Source organism: Sinohyriopsis cumingii, chromosome 3 (assembly GCF_028554795.1).
Source record: "Sinohyriopsis cumingii isolate HCF-2022 chromosome 3, ASM2855479v2, whole genome shotgun sequence".
NCBI classification, from domain to species: Eukaryota; Metazoa; Mollusca; class Bivalvia; order Unionida; family Unionidae; genus Sinohyriopsis; species Sinohyriopsis cumingii.
This window is the reverse complement of record NC_142963.1, coordinates 83,887,743-83,900,285: the sequence shown is the minus strand read 5'-3', so window position 1 is coordinate 83,900,285 and position 12,543 is coordinate 83,887,743. Positions and strand designations below refer to the sequence as shown.

The window sequence follows — 12,543 nt, the reverse complement described above, 5'->3', positions numbered from 1 at the left end:
TACAGTGCAGTCTGCAATAGATGTTAAACATATTTTGTACAAAAGTGTTACAGTAGAAGAGTCATATGTAAAAATGGGGCATAGCAAATGATTTTTTCATAAGTTCATGTGTTTACCATCTTAGAATTTCTAAAAGTATTATGTGATATTTTTTTTTAAAATGCACATTCATTGAAATTAAAAAAGCAGGTGCATTATTCTTTGAGACCGACAAATTACAATGTGGGATGTAACAACATTTATATGGACTATTCATAAAACCATATAGAATGTTTCTATGTGGCTGGAAGAAAAAAATCATATGAATTAATAAGCCTTTATAGTACAGTAATGAAATGCATATAAAACGACACTCATTATATTGTCCAAACACTTGCTTCAATTGCAATATTTGGAGGTTCTGTGAACTAATAACCGGGTTCATACAGTAGTTTACACCAGCCTGGAAGAACTCATCAGGCTCACACAGGCATGGGCTTGGGATGTTAATAGCAGAGGGCCATTCAGCTGGGGTGTCATATTACCTTGGATAGAAACTATCCAAATTTTTGGGGCCTGTCCTATGAGTACTGCAGCTGTATTCGTAACTGTGTCAAGACGATCTCACTCAGCCGTCCGTTCTTAAGGAAATGTCATGTAATGCTACACAACAGAAACCGTCCTTCGTCTTAACACGCACTATGTTGTTTTCCCCCCAGAAAGTATAAATAAATACGATTATAATTTTACAATCTCTATTTTTTATGCATGGGGGTGTATAATTTATGTGTATATAATTCCAATTATTATAAATTGACTGCGACTTCTACGCTTTGATTGGATATAAACGGTCACGTGATAATGATCTGGAATTTTTTACACATCGATAAATTCTGCGGACTACATTTGATTTCCTGTTACCAAATCATGTTGATGTGAAGTTTTATCTATATCAACGCCTTACACCCTAATAATAATAACAACAAGCTCCCACTCACACATTCCTGTGATTTCCGATAAAAGATGACAAGCCACAGCTTAAAATCGACATTACAAGTTAAAACAATGTAATTGCACAGACCTTCCAGCACTCCAACACTCATCCCTTTTGCCGAAGAAGGCATATGGCAGGCTTTAGAAGCCAGTCTTTGGAAATTATTGCATTTCACCTCGACAACATGTTACAGCAGCGGTTATTAAAGATCAGGGTCATATGTCAACCAAGGGATGTCACTAGAAATGGACACGATTTTGCTTTTGAAAGATCGAAATGCGTAGAAAGTAACAACAACGTTGCTATAACAACACGTGCCATACGCAAACGTAATTGTCAAAAAAGGAATATTCCTAGTTTAATCGCAACAACCATTTTTTATATATTAAAATACTGATCATAACAGTATATCATAGGCATGACCCGCAATGACATTCTACCCCGTATCACTGTATAAAGAATAGATGAATCTAGGCTAGCAAAGATAGGGCTATGTATTCTACCGCAGTTAAGAGGCTAATGAAAGAAAACTTCGATGTACATAAAAGTGAATGTTTTGTTGGCTAAATCTGCTGATCTGATATTAGGAAGGAAGTAAATTGGAATTATAAGGATTAAATGACCATGGTTGGGTATTTATCGATGTGTACATTTCACCTATTACTCACAAAGTTTACATAAAGTCCTTCGGGCTTTATTTACTTTGTGAGTGATTAGGTAAAATTTACACATCGATAAATACCCAACCATGATCATTTAATCCTATAATATGATCGCATTTTTTATTTGAGTGACTTTTTTGTTCATGATGAGAAGTTCATTTCTTGTGCACAGGGCCGACAAGAGGGGTGGGGGCAACCGGAGATATATCCAAGGGCCTCGGGCCCATAAATGGGTCCGGGGAGAACAACACTTTTAAATTTTATTAAAGAAAATTTTTATTTGAACAAGAACTAGAAGAGGACCCGGTGTTTCTTACCCCAGGGCCCGTGATCACTCTCTACGGCCATGCTAAGTTGTACATCGTACGATGTTTGCATTCCTAGAGGGGCCCCGAGTGGCCGAGTGGTCTAAAGCGCTCTCCGTTACGGATCACTGCCATCTCACCTCTTTCTGCGTGGGTTCGAGTCTCGGAATCGGCTAATGTGGGTATGTGAGAAAGCTTGCCAGTAGCTTCTCGTGGATCGGTGGTTCTTTCCGGAGTTTTCCCGGGTTCTTCCTCCACCATTAATACTGGCCGCCATGTATAGCCTATCGTGTGCTGAAAAACGGCTTTAAACCATGTATAGCCTATCGTGTGCTGAAAAACGGCTTTAAACCCTACAACAACAACCCTACAACAACAACATCATTAACTGATCAAAAGAACTATCGAACAGTAACCATTTTGTAAATCGTACGTTATATCACCATAAGCAGAAGGTCTGATTTCTTTTATTTTCTGAATTTTCACGAGGAAACCAGAGCAATGTGCCATTCCAATGGATATACCGAGGCTGCCAACATGGTATGGCAAGTGTAGATTTCGAACCTGCAACCCTTGGATTAACGAATTCAGTGCTCTACCAACTGTGCTAACGCATGTCCCTCAATTTGCTGTAGAGATGTATCAAAGACTTACAAGCCACGCACTGGGTACGGGCACGCTGTAATCGTAACCTGCAAAATTTGAATCCTTGTTTTCCAATGTTCATCAAGTAGACCTAGTACTAATATTGGTACCCTTACTCCTTCCTCGTGGACAGGGTACTAACATGAGCATACACGTGTCAATGGAGCAAGCCGGGTGTGATTCACACACAGCGCTCTTTTAGCTTAATATCAACAATTTGAACATATTCCTTGCATATAATACAATAAATTGAGTAGTCCTCTTATTTAATACCGGAAGTATCGAAAATCATTGTAGAAATAGTTGCAAAACCACGTTTACCTTTTTATCCGATATTTTCGTTTAGATCGTCTGCCATATTAGTTCAGATAATGATTACTTCCGTTCTCAGCCTCGTTTGTTTGTGTGCCATATACGGACATTGAGGCCTTATTTGGAAACGTAAACAAATCGTAGTAAATATTTGGCGCGGTTTGAGTGAGAAATTCTGCGCATTAAAAGTAAATACGGTTTATCGGCAACTTTGAAATTCCACCAACAAACCATTATTCGCAACTTGATTGATAATAACATAGTGTAGAATATCCAAATATGGTCTGGCAAGCGTTACGTAGAAATGGGGTCACGGCGAGAGTCTCGCGTTATCTGTCATGGTTGACACGGTGAGGTTAGTGTAACCATGTCAATTTATTTTATCGTGTAAGGGCTTAATAAATTCAAAATAAGCAAAACTTCTTTCACAACATGATTATATTTATGTAGTAGATTTCTACAGTGTTTGTTTTTCTGACTTTAGTGATGATTTTTGTTTTGCTCCATTACATGATATGGGATCAACTTGATTTGCTGTGTTTGAGGCTACGACATCGTAGCTAAGCTAGGCCAAGTAAATGTAATGTAATGCATTCGATACATCTTTACAATTTTTGTTTCTTAAATATCATAACATAATAAACAGAAGAGAGCCACAGATCACGTACAACTCATTATGACTCCATGCAGTGGTAAAGCATATGTTTAAAGAATGTGTCTGCTATATTCATTGCTTTCACGATTGCCTGTATTATTAGAGAACGCTGGGATTTTACATGCTGGTATTTTGGTTTATTTTCTTGAAGTAAAAGAGTAATTCTCTCTCTCTCTCTCTCTCTCTCTCTCTCTCTCTGTAGGAATATAAGAAAGAAAACTTTACCATATAGCATAATGGTGTACCCAGCTCGTACAATTAAATATAATGGTGTGCCTTACAATTTAGGACTGACTTTCCCACCATTGTGCAAAACCAAAATTTATGTTGTAATTGGAAAATTGTGTACCCAGTTCTCATTAAATAAAATAACTAGTGTACACGACATTAATCTATTTTATGGACGATCACATGCCTCTTTCCTTTTCCTGTGCATGACTATTGGGGATGGCGATGGGGAATATGTGGAAAGCAACAGTTTTTAAGCAAGCTCTAAAAGGAAACTAACAATAATTTGCTTCAGGAAGATTGTCCTTCCTTCCTCCATGGACATCCTTCTTAAGTCAGTCATGTATTGTATAGTATCTACGCAAATACATCAGACACTTTATAAGGTCGGCTCAAAACGGATGTGCACAGTTTCATTATATTAATGTTAGCAGCTAAAAAACGAGTATGCATTTCATTTAGCACTGGTTGATGCATTCTAATTTAAAAAATTCTGTTTGATTCATGATCTCGAAAATTCGTGAAATTATGTTTTTGTTAAATATAAAAGTCGTTTAAAGAAGGCCAGGCTTAAACGTAAGTAGTTAAGGAGGAAACTATGCGGAAAGATGGGCTGGACTAAAGACAGCTGGAATTAACATTACGTCTTACACCGAAAAAGTGTTGGGGTCTGTGAACTTGGAGAATTCCAGGGTAAACTGTGCATAGAATTCACAGGATTAACATGTGATTAACAAGAGAAATATATATTTTCCTTAACACACTATTTCCTATTGTCCCAAGAAATAGATTTTGATCTTAAGTACATAACATTAATATCTGGGGACAAGGATAATGCTACTGTTAAAGATGCTTATACGTTTAACATAACGCAACTGTCTGGGGACAAGAGGAAATGTGGGGACAAGAGGAAATGTGGGAACAAGAGGAAATGTAACGTTAAATTTACACTTACTAACCAGCACGCTGTCTGACTGACCATCATCCAGTCTACTGATTAGTACCAATACATACTAACTTAGGGTCTTTACTAAAGGTAATACTAAATTTCTAAAACTGTTACGATCATGATCTTTGGCAGAGACTGAAAATGATTGATAAATGTAAAGATTCTGCCTTCGACTAAAAGTAGCACTAAAATTCAGAAACCAGTGCAAACTGAGGAAACTAAAAGAAAGCAAACGTATGAATAATGACTTAGACTAAGAGTAATACCAGCATTTATAAACTAATATGTAATTTAGCGGAGAAAAGAAAGAATTTCCCCCGAAATGAAAAATAGTTAAACGAAATTTTTTCTTTTGTAAAAAAATTACCGAGATTTTTGTGTAACGCTCTCGTCTTATCTCATTACGGTTATTTCATAGATGTTGCTTGGAATTAATAGTCACGACATACACCTATTCTCACCTGTTCTGTTTGTAATTATAAGTACTGAATGATATAAATATGTAATATACTGTAAGTTAGCTTACATTCCATTTCACATGAGTTTTTATGTAACAGAAAAGTAAATATCGCGAATTGAATTGCAAGTTTGTGTGGTAGTACTTAATTATATTATCTATATCCCTGTTTACATGGGTTTGTATATGCATGGTGTTGGACAGTAAATAGCCTGTCTTTAATTGTTATTATGAGTGTCGCATTAACTTAGTGTCTCATTTCAAATGAGTTTATATTCATTTGTGTGTGTGACGGATAGTAAGGGTGCGTGTTTGCTTGTCCATAATTAGGCGTATTTCTATAGGTGGGTGTTGGATTCTAATTCTGAGTATTAGTCATCATCACATAACTCCCCTTTCCCACATAATTTTTATTTTGTATGTGTAGGTATTGGATAGTTGGATTGTGCCTAAGTATTAGTCCTCATCACTCTATATAATGCATCAAAAGACTAACAGCCTAGAATTGTGATAAATGCGCTTGTCAGGACTGCTGAGGTTGCTATAAATAGATATGTTTCAATATTATAAACCTAAAATATAATGTTGTAATTTTCATGTTTTCATTTCTAAAACATGAAGTTATTTAAAAAATATTAAATACGTTTACTATTTTTAAAGAACGACAAAGGTTTTCAAATTTTTTAAATATTAATAGTTTTACAATTTAAATAAGAATTTTTAATTTTTTCAGTCTTTGCTAATTCGGTTTTAATTCTTTAATAAGATTTCAACCTTTTATAAGTTTTAAATTTGTAGAGGAATTATTTATCCTCCGCTAAATTGCGTATTAGTTTTTAAATTTTAGCATTTCAAACCCATATTTTATTTTTATTATACACTAAGACCAGTTTGTTTGGTGGAGGACGAACGTCTTAGGCCACTCGACTACCCGAGACCCCATTAGACAAAGCATGCAAGCCAATCTTGAACGCTTGTTACTTCGTCACTGTTGCATAACGGTCATATGTACCCTGACATTAATGTTAACACCCGGTAAAAGTAAATTCTGGCTGTAGTTATCTACTTTTCTTGCTAAACTAGCTATGCCAAGTTTATGGATTACGTACAATACATGCGAAGCAGGCGAGACATCATTCAACGGAATGTCCTGTTGATTTATTCTTAGCACAGGACTACAAATTTGTATCCAATTAAAAGCGTGAATGAAAAGACAAATCTTTCATCTGGATTGATTTCTTAAATGGGAAATACAGTAAAAACTGTTCTATGCAATATTTAACTTGCGTCCTCTTTGGTAAAGTTTGTATTTTAAATAGCGAACAATTTCTGCAAAGAACAAGACACCGAGTATAATTTTTTCATAACATAACATTCTATCCGTCCATGACAAACACGGAACACGAATGATATTTTACAACATAAATATGGCCATGGTTGCAGGTAAACACCTAATTTATTATTTTTTTTTTATCTCAGATTACAAATATAATGACAGACAGTATTATCGATCCATATCAAAATAAATCATCAACAATGGTCCTACCTTATGCTGGCACCACTTACGATTACGAGAAGGGAGATAACGTTTCATGCCTGGATACGGTACCTGCAACAGGGACGTATATTCTAAATAAATATAAATAATATATAGAACCTTTATTGACAACTCTGTTTGAATCTGGTATATTTTCTTCTTTACGTAGCATTTTATTGAGTTTAATCGTCTGTTTCACCGGTTCATTGAATTTGTGCATATATTTGACAGTACGGGCGGAAGTCCTATTTACTTCATTTGTACTGGATAGAATCTTGACAAATCTTTGCAAACGACCAATCAATTTGGACCAGACCATCCAGAACCTGCTTGGGGTAATAGCAGAAATTTGATACAGATCAAATTTTTCCATGCTTTTGTAAATATGTAGGCTGTTTGGTCCAACTCAAATTTATTATCCGTAAACAGAAGGGGTGGCCCGTAATGTTCTGTACAAACTTTAATTTAGCTACCTTAGTCTGGACCGTATTTTTACGTAAAGAAGATCTACATTTGTAGTTAGAACAACCTGGAAATATCGGAATTCATCAAATAAATGTGAATTCACTGCAATTTGTAAGAATGAATGATATTTAAAATATTTTACGTGTTTCATGTTTAGTGTTAATCGCAACTTAGGTGACGATAGTCTGTTTTCTGAGTGAGGATTCGTCCTTATCATCTGTTAAAATTATTCGTTCGTTTGAGTAAATGGTGGTCGACTTGCAACATAAGTAGCAAACATTAGTACCATGTCGGCCTCATTCGTGGGAGCCATTCATTGTTTATTACAGCATTTAAAGAGATATATCCGAAGGAGATTCCATGGAAGAACCATAATGCCAACAGCACCGATCTAAAACATATCCTTCACTGAGCAAAGAGACGGGTCAATGGGTTTCTGAAAGGGCGCATTTCGTTAATATGATTTTATGTCAGAAGAGTTGGGTGAACAAAACCTATGTTCTGCTGAAAGCAATGGTGGATGACAATATGTTCTTCTTTACATCAAAACACGTAATCCTTCGACTCAAACAACAAATCCACATTAAGCCAGCATGGTTCATTAGTACGGGTTAGGAGATCATAAAAGGTCAGAGGTTTAGTTCGAAACTGAGGAAAATTTTTTTGTGATATCCAAACCAGCCTACTTGTATTTCTGAGTCTTCCTTATAAAAGTAAAATTATGAAATTTACAGAAGTGAAGCAAGAATTAATCAATCTTATTAGCAGCTATTAACAATATCAAGTATTTAAAGCGTGAGAGAAAGTTCAGATACGTGTCAAGCATGTTGTGACTAGTATAAACTAAATCTGAGAAAATTACCCGCACACACAAAAATCTGCAACATGCAAAATATAAATAACCCATCTTGTCATCTGGTTGTAATTTTTATGATCAAATCTTGATTGACTTCTTCTTCCATGATTGGTTTAATACAACAAGAAATATTATTTGAGGTAAATATGTCCTTGTGATCAGTTAAATAACATACGGAACAAAGAGACATTCTTCAACTTGATTTGAACATAGCGGAACTGTTCACTGTGATCAGTTAAATAACATACGGAACAAAGAGACATTCTTCAACTTGATTTGAACATAGCGGAACTGTTCACTGAGAAAATAAAAGTGAATAAAGATTTATAAAATACAGTGAAAGCATGCTCATTAAAAACTTATGTTTAAGTAAAATAATCAGATTTTAACTAGAAAGCAGTCCTTTACAGTTTCACGTCAACATGTTTTAGAGACTAATTCATAACGAAGCGATAGATTTGATAAGTACCAGTTAACAGATTATGTAAATATAATTCAAGTAACTCTGAAGCTTTGAAATGAACATTACAAACATAAAGATGACATCTTTGCATAGTGTTAGAAACAAATTTAAATTTTATTTAAATTATGTAAATTTGAATTTTCTCTGATGCTAAAATTGTCCAGATAACCATCTAAATGTATAGCACCATCTTCCACATATTTCTATTTGCAAATTGAAGCAACAATGCTTTGAAGAGATCATTACCATATATCGAACATTTTCAAACGATCGATATCTACGAAATAGCGGACCTACCGTTAAATAAATCATGTTCGAGAAGATAATGGATTGAAAAAAAAAACCACCAGAAATCAACCAGTGTGAGTTTGTTTTAGGTGGGAAAAGGATTACAGTGCAGTTCATTATTCCAAACTGCAGTGCTTGACCTGCATGTGAAGAATGTTGCTATTATCTCCGACATACATTATTTCTTGTTTCTATAAAACCTTTACCTTTAAAGGACTCGATAAAAAGTCCAAATGACTCAGATAAATGCTCCTCTAAATTTATAGTTTTCTAACATTTAAAAAAATATGCCAAATGATTATTTTGAAGAAGAATGGAAGTAGTTAAGAAGTCGAAACTAAAAGTATGACTGATACTGCTCATCGAAATTTGTATGTTTACCAACATTTTTGTTCACAGTATTAGCTAACCGTTGCAAAGAAAGCAGCATTCTGACGTTCTAAAGAGGTAAGCGGGTACATTGATTCGTTTGAATAACCGAACAAATCGGAGCGGTTCCCTTCATAGTTTTGAGAGTTTGTGTTATTCGAAGATGCACATCTGATAAGGATACAGTTGCATGAGTTACAAGTGTCTTGTATTTTGTTAGAGACGCTCAGCAATTGTATTAGCTATGGTCTTTCCCGACAAGACAACACATTATATAATACAATAAATGAGAAGGGTTAATCGCAGTAAGTATACATGTTTAGTTAAAAGCCAATTAATCGTGCTGTGTTAAAAGATGGTGAGGATGGTTTGATTCTGAGAATCATTACGATTACTTTTGCACCAGGGAGCGCACTTGATTTAGACTATTGAGTTATTGGAGAAAATATATCAAGGGACACTTTAAGAGTCTGGTAAACATTTCTACATTTGTCAATATTGTTTAGTAATCATTCTCATAAACACTTTTAGCTATTTTATGTTTGTCAGTATTGATAAACGTCTGGTTATTAAAGTACATTTCTGCCATTTCAAATACTTGTTACACTTGGACGCAGTTTTCACTTCATTAGTGTCTTGTTCTCATTCAAGTCACTATTGTTACCTTTAAGAAATGTCAAATCAATAAAATTAAATTATAGGTCCTTTTTTATTTTCTACGTGCATCAACACTTCCCTCTGACTTTTTTCTTGTTGCATCATTCCTGTTTGCCCATTTTTAAGATAGAAATATCAAGAGGCAAAAGAATTTAATTTCAACATGTATGTATGTATGTATGTATAGATGTATGTATGTAGGTAGGTAGGTAGGTAGGTATGAATGCATGTTTGTATCTATGTATATATGTATGTATGTATATAAGTATGTATGTATGTGCCTCTAAACGAAATAATATGTGTGTGGGGTGCCTGCGCGTATACGCGCGCGCGCGTGTGTGTGTGCAAAAGATAACAGTATTTTTAAATAGGCGTTCCCTTGAAAGATTGGATAAATCCAACTTCCATGTGGAAAACGTTTCAGTATTTCATTTAGGTTGCATTTGTTCGAGAAGAAATATTAAGTGCATGTTTAGATATTTGTCGAAAGCGTTTATCTGATCTAAATTGTGTACCAGATCAAAATGTGATAGTTCAACTGCATGTTATAAAATGCGTTTTTAGAGTAAGTTTGTGTACCTAAAATTTTGGCTTATTATCTATGGATAACTGAAATTTACAAATATATCTATTAAATAGGACATCGTTTCGAAGAGAAAAAGCTGTCATTGTTTATTGATTTCAGTAATACACGCAGTGATCAAATCACTTAAGGTTAAATTAATTCGGGCTGACAAAAGTTGATAGCAAGTTATTTGTTTTGAAAGCAAAGGCCGGGGATTGGGCAGTCTGATTAAAATCACATCTCCACTGTCCTACGTGAAGATCTGACAGCGACTGCATAGGGGTCACGTTCTGGTGACCTATGTTATTACCATAATCACTCATTTTATCAGAGGAAGTCCTATATCTTCGCGTTTGGGAGACTGAACAACACGGCTGAAGAGCATCAATGTATGCCGAACGATTTTATTCACTTTCAGATTTCTAAAAGCTGCCGTTACATTGACTAATTCAAATGCCACCAGAAAAGGACTCCTATACGGTCGCTGACAGATCTTTCTTCAGGTACGACAGTGCTCTGATTTTAATCACACTGAGGACAGTGGGAGTTCTTCTTGCGATTACTGTCGGCAAGCAATATATATATATATATATATATATATATATATATATATATATATATATATATATATATATATATATATATATATATATATATATATATATATCTTTAACAGGGCTATTGATCATAAATTCTTGCGAGAAATGCGCTAAACATCTTTATAAATCCTAAAATTAGTCTCAGTTTTAGCTAATTTCCCCCCTCCCCTTCTTGTTACCATGACACACACAACCTTTCTTTCACGGATTTCATGGGTGAGTATGCTAAAGTCCTAACTATAGAAACAAATTATTTATTTAAATTAGAATTACAATCGAAGAAAATACAAAATTCTTGAAGTATTTCTTTCAGAACCCGATTTCATTAAAAACAGGAAAATACTACTGAAGGCCTAAATTAAAAGCTTGTCTAATGCGGGAAGTCGCGGGTACGAACCCTAGCCGAGTCATATCAAAGACATTAATATGGTACAAACAGCTGCCTCCCTAGGCGCTCAGCATTAAGAGGTTAGTGTTATGACTGGTCGGCCTGGTGTCAGAATAATGTAACTGTGTGGGGCATGATGTTACATGTCTGCGGCGCGATGCCCCAGTGCTAGACATCACCATAAACTGCCACACGTCCGACATGGTAGCGATATGACTGAAAAAGAGTAAAAGCTAAATTCGGAAAACAACGACAACACACACACACACACACACACACACACACACACAGCTTGTCTAATCATAAGACTAAGTCATACATTTCCTATTTCATTCAAACGTTTTGTAAAGGGGTCAATTCTTTACAAAACCGAATCAGGGCTTTCTCCGATTTTAAAATTCTGTAATTAGTTGACATGAATGATGGCGGGGGGGGGGGGGGGGGGAGGGGCAGTAGATAAGTAGTTACAATGAAGGGCATGCGTTTGATGGATGGAGACAAAACTTTGGATGAAAATTGGGAAAGAATAAATTAATTTGATAAATGATGTAATTAAAGGAACCATTTTGTACACCAAACCGAAGATTATATCGTCTCGTTTAAGTAATTCTTCATACAAACAAGTCTGATACAACACCACATAATGGCGATAGTACTAATCAGCACCAACAACGGCAAAAAGCGATTCCGCCCGAGACGCTGGACCGGTCAAAAAGCTTAAATGAAATGAATACACGCGCCGCGACCGGACTGTCTGACATGCGCAGAGAGTGAACGCGTGTGCTTGCCGGTCCTGCATCCACCATCACACATTATTTATTATACAAAGTAAATATAATATGATCAAATGGCCTCTAAGATGATCTAAAACAACATTACTTCAGTGTAGCTTGCAAATATTTTACATAGTTCTACGCAAAGTTATGAAAAAGTACCAGTGGACGGGGATAAGATATAATTTAAATTATTCTTTCTTCCGTTCATACAGATATAAACAAAACTTCTTGTCACTTTATGCAAGTTCAGTATCAACTGTATGGTGACATATATACAATCTATCGTCACAACATAAATGTACGCAACATGTTACTTTCGCGGGAATATCAATACACTTCATAGAATTTAGGCTTTTTGGAGACAGAGTGTTTAGCTTTCTGACCCAGAATGAGT

At 35.3% G+C, this 12,543-nt stretch overlaps 1 protein-coding gene across 1 annotated transcript in view; it reads left to right on the top strand.

Annotated features, from left to right (window-relative positions):
- The window catches only part of LOC149803217 (guanylate cyclase 32E-like), a 196,987-nt gene that overhangs the window by 50,518 nt on the left and 133,926 nt on the right, over positions 1-12,543 (top strand). The window lies entirely within an intron of this gene.